Genomic DNA, 5,189 nt, shown 5'->3' on the forward strand with positions numbered 1-5,189 from the left:
CTTTAATTGAAATGTTTCCCTCGAACATTGGAATACAGCATTATTTCCATCGGCTTTAAAGGGAATTCCATTTATGAGTACTGAAATATTAACTAGGAATTAATTTCAATTGGTTAAATTCTTACTTTTAAGTGCCACAGTTGAGCGAATCATTACATTTTTTTCAATTCTGATTTTAAACTGTTTTTAACTTATTGGCTTTCGATTCCGGAAGAGGCTTTCTAAACTGGATATAATACCCTTGATAGAGATTCACTAAGTTCAGTACATCCTCAAAAGCTATGAAATACTTTTTATTCCAACTTAGTTTGATGAAACACTCCAAAACTATTCTAAATCAAACCCGTCCACCTCAATTTGTGATAGTGAAACATCTCCACCCCTAGAAAAAAAAATCGCTACTTTTCAACCAACTACTCCCCGGTGTCCATTTCGTGTTTCTTTTTTCCCTACCGTTTTTGGTTCCATCCTTTGCTTTTTTTTTTCAAATTATAGCAAACCGAAGGTAGGCCTACTACGAATACATTCATTCATCTCCCCAAGCGTGCATCACCATCAGCGGAGATCCTTATGCATAGAATGAAATATGCCTGAGATGCCTTTCGTTCTCCGCCACCCGGTCGACATCATCATAGGCCCAACACAAGTGCCACAAATATACTGGCGCTGCTGCAGCGCAAAAGGTAGGACACTCGAAGGATTCGTTTACACAAAAAAATACAGATTTTTTTGGGTTTTTTCGCTTGAAGCTGGGTGCTTTTTTTTGTTTCTATTTATTTTCATTTTCCTTAACGCTGTCGTCGTTGTTGTTGTTGGCCCGGTTGGGATCCTTCGATCCGCATCGAATTTGCCACGGATATATGCGCGAAATGAGACGAACCATCATCATGTCCTGCCGGTGGCAGATCGGTTGGTTTGCCAAAGGAATGAAGAAGCTGCGGCCTGGCGGGGGAAAATGGTTGGATTGCAGGGCGGAGGGGGGATTTCTACTTTAGCTGCTCTCTGTTATGCTTTACCGTAAATACATGCCATGTTGTACATCGCCGTCGTAGTCGTCCGTCGTCCTTGTCGCCGGCGTTGTCCTGAATTGCTGCAATGGACTCTTGGTTCTTTCGGTTCGCATACACTTTTTTCTTGCTGCGCGCCCTTTCTCAAATACACGGGGCTTTCTTTGCGCTTCTTTCTTCTATCCGTCCTGCCGTCATCTTTTGGCATCAACACGGGAAGTAGGACGGGACACACCACACACATCAGGCGCAAAAGGTCTTGATGAAAAAAGCCAGCATGAGATTTTTAGAAATAAGTAGGTAGCCATGTAGGACTCCGCTAGGCAGCCATTCGTCGTGTCCACGATTTGCCCGTCGATTCCCACCCCCGCTGAAGCAGCAAAGGAAAACCCCAAACCATTTCGTTCTTTGGTCCGGTGTCCCGGCTGAATGTACCCAGACGGGATTGTCCGGCAAGGATTTCGATCCGCATATCCTTTTGGTCGCCGCTGCCGTCAGTCGTTGACGTCGTCGTCGTTTTCTTCATCTTCGGTCGCTGCTGCCTGTGCAAAACGTTCCTCATCGGGGTGCTTCTACTATTCGCTTATTTTTGCCTACGGACCACTGAAGCTGGTGCAACGAGGGCGCAGATTTTGATGGGGGCCTTGAGTTTTCTTTTTTTCAGAAATTCAGCACGCAGGAAGTTTTTAGTGTTTTTGTATTATTTGGGATTTCGTTCTTATCAGTTGTGTACTTACAGAGCTACGTGTTATTCTAGCGATTGCTTGTTCCCAATCTCAAATCTCCACGGAATAAGTGATGCAGAAATTGACTACGTCGGCGGTCACTCTCGACGTAAAAAACGCTTTCAACTGTGTCAGTTGGGCAGCGATTGCGTCGTCGCTCACCAACATGAGGATTCCGGCATATATCTGTAGGATGGTGGAGTGTTACTTCCGTGACCGCCAGCTACAGTATATGACCAGCGAAGGACTGGAAGCAGTGAGAGTCTCGGCAGGGGTTCCACAGGGATCGATACTTGGCCCGGTATTGTGGAACATTGTCTACGACGAACTGCTGAGACTGCGTCTCCCCACAGGAGTGAGACTTGTGGGATTCGCCGATGATGTGGTTCTCCTGGCATCGGGCCCGTCAACTCAGGCGGTCCAGCTACTCGCCACAGTAGCTATCGAGAGGTGAAAAATTGGATGCGCTCCAAGAGCCTGCGTCTGGCTCACCACAAGACCGAAATGGTGCTGATCACCACCTGATCTCAGCACAATTAGGGACGATTGCAGTTGGACCGTGCAAAATCGAGTCCAAGCGTGCGAGAAAATACCTGGGGGTGATGATCGACGACCGGATGAGCTTTACGGCCCACGTCGACTACGCCTGTAAAAGAGTGGCAATGGCGACAGCAGCCCTCTCACGGGCCATTTCTAACAACTCGGCGATCCGCTGTAGCGGAAGGAGGTTCCTGGCGAGTGTGACCTCGTCCATTCTGCGATACGAAGTGGCAGCCTTGAGCAGGCAGTGTAAACTGCAAAAGCTTTGCAGTGTGCAGCGGCTGATGAACCTGCAAGTAATCAGCGCATAGCGAACAGTGTCCTCGGTAGCTGCTGATGTTATGCCGGGGGTCATGCCCATCTCGGTCTTGCTAGAGGAAGACACCTTCTACTACGAGCACAAGCACATGCCCGACGTGCGGAAACATGCCAGAGAGGCCTCGCTGTCCAACTGGCAGCACCAGTGGGACAGCTCGGAACGTGGCCGGTGGACCCATCGCTTGATCCCTAACATCGGATCCTGGATGGACCGGAGACATGGAGAGGTGGATTTCTGCATGACAGAGTTCTTGACTGGTCACGGATGTTTCATGCAGTACCACCATCGGTTTGGACACATGGCCTCGCCATCCTGTCCAACCTGCGGTGACACAATAGAGACACCAGAGCACGTAGTGTTCAACTGCTCGAGGTTCGAAAGGGTACGTGCTAACATGCTTGCCGCCTGCGGACCAGACACGACAGCCAATAGCATCGTGCGGAGGATGTGTGAGGATGCCAATACTTGGCGCGTGGTCAGCGATGGGTTCACCCGGATCTAACTGCCATGCAGAGGAGTTGGAACCAGCACCAGTGTGCGTCCGACCCTGGCAGTAAAGCATACAAAGATAAGACTATACCTTCTGCGTATGCCGAGCTGCTAGGTACGTCGCGCGTCTGTGTGTAGGATATCTCCAACGTTACCGTCGTGGAGTATCCGAGTCGAACGTGCCGTCTGCGGCGAAGGCTGTGGGGATAAGAGTATACCTTCTCTGCAGTCGAACTCGTAGGGGGAAGAGTATTCACGTCGCGGAGTACTCTCGGGTAGAGTGGTCTCACGTCGCCGTCGGATGAGACATTCGAGTCGGGTAGGATGACATCACCGTCGGGATTCATCTGAGTCGCAAGCGATTAAGACCCGTACGTGTGCTGTGACAGGCGTGAGTCTAGGATAAGCTGCTTTCGGTTCGCCACACAGCGGGAAAAAATCCTAGGGTTGTCAGTCAAAAAGGGAGGAGGAAGACCGGACCACGGTCAGAGTAGAATGCCCTTTCGGCGGGGGGCATTCGAGTAGTGTGCGTCCGATCCTAGCAGTAAAGCAAACAAAGATAAAACTCTACCTTCTTCGTATTTTGAGCTGTTAGGTACGTTGCGAACATTGTGTAGGATACCTCCACCGCCGCGGAGTATCTGAGTAAAACGCGTTCCCTACGAGGGAAGCTGCGGGGATAAGACTATACCTTCTTCGTAGCCGAACTCGTAGGGGGAAGAGTATTTACGCCGTGAAATACTCTAGGGTAGGGTGAATTCAAGTCGTCGGCGGGTGAGTCACCTGAGTTGGTGTAGGCTGAATTCTTCGCCGGGAATCATCCGAGTAGTCTTTCGTAAAGCCCGGACGTGTGCTGTGACAGGCGTGTGTCCAGGATAAGCAGCTCTCGATTCGGCACACGGACGGGCAAAGAGGAGAGGGCCTCGAGCCAAGCCAGGCAGAGCCAAGATCTCGAGTCGTTAGAGGAGAGGTCATTGGTCTCTTGTAGTGGTCTCGAACACAGGCGGAGCGCACGATAGTCGTGGGAACCAAGCTAGTCTCGAGTTGCGAGTAAAGGCCGGACCTTGAGTCGTTAGATGAGATGTCCTTAGTCTTGAATCGTAACAAGAGGCAGGGTTTATATGCTGGAGTTTGACTCGAATTAGAGTTGCCGATGGGAATTATGGCCAGAGGCCCCAGGTGGACTTTATGGCGTAGGGGTACTTAGTATCATGAGTCGTCCAATTGCACCCATGGACCCAGAGTAGCATACTGGGGGGACTCGGTCGCTCGCCGTGCCTTGGAATGCAATCCGTAAAATAGGATTTACCACCTGGGTGATCAACTAATAAAAAAAGACATTGACTACAATCATGGATTCTATAGGAAAAAGACTCCATTTGGCCATGGTATGATGCTTACCGTACCGATGAGCCTGGAAGACTGGCGGGTCGTAAAATTACACCTGTCGCTAACGGTAGCCTATGGGGCAACGAATCATACCCCATAGTATTCCTGTATTAACTTCGCTAAGCAGGTCACTGGCGCAGTGGAACTTTTTTACCTTGCTATACGTGGGATTCGAAGCAAATTAATAAAAAAAAAGGAATGATGACGGAACGCAGAAGAGCGAGAGCCAGAATCCGATCGGTGGGAGTGGCCTTAGATGCTCACCGGTAAGAAAAACTGCCAACGTGGTGGACCCAACTGGAATGCAGGTCGGGCTGGTAAAGCTTCTGGTTGCATCAGCAAACGCAGCACTTATATGTAGGCGGCTAAAGGTGGGATGATCTATCTGTCAGATATCCATCCCCCAGCAACCGGACATGTGCTTCAAGTGCACGGAGTTCGGCCATAAGGCATTCAACTGCACTGGGCAAGACAGAAGTGGCATATGCTGGCGCTGCAGCGAAACAGGCTACAAGTCGGCCAACTGCAAAAAGCCTGCTAAATGCCCTGTCTGCGCTGTAGATCACGCTGCTGGCAACCCTAGGTGCCCCGTCTATAAAAAGCACAGGCGGTACCACCCCTGGCGCCAAGAGCATAGAGATCGTCCAACTCAACCCCAACCACTGCTATACAGCATACCAGCTATTGCGGCAGATGACAATTGAGAAAAAGCTGGATCGT

This window comes from Uranotaenia lowii, chromosome 1, assembly GCF_029784155.1.
Source record: "Uranotaenia lowii strain MFRU-FL chromosome 1, ASM2978415v1, whole genome shotgun sequence".
NCBI classification, from domain to species: Eukaryota; Metazoa; Arthropoda; class Insecta; order Diptera; family Culicidae; genus Uranotaenia; species Uranotaenia lowii.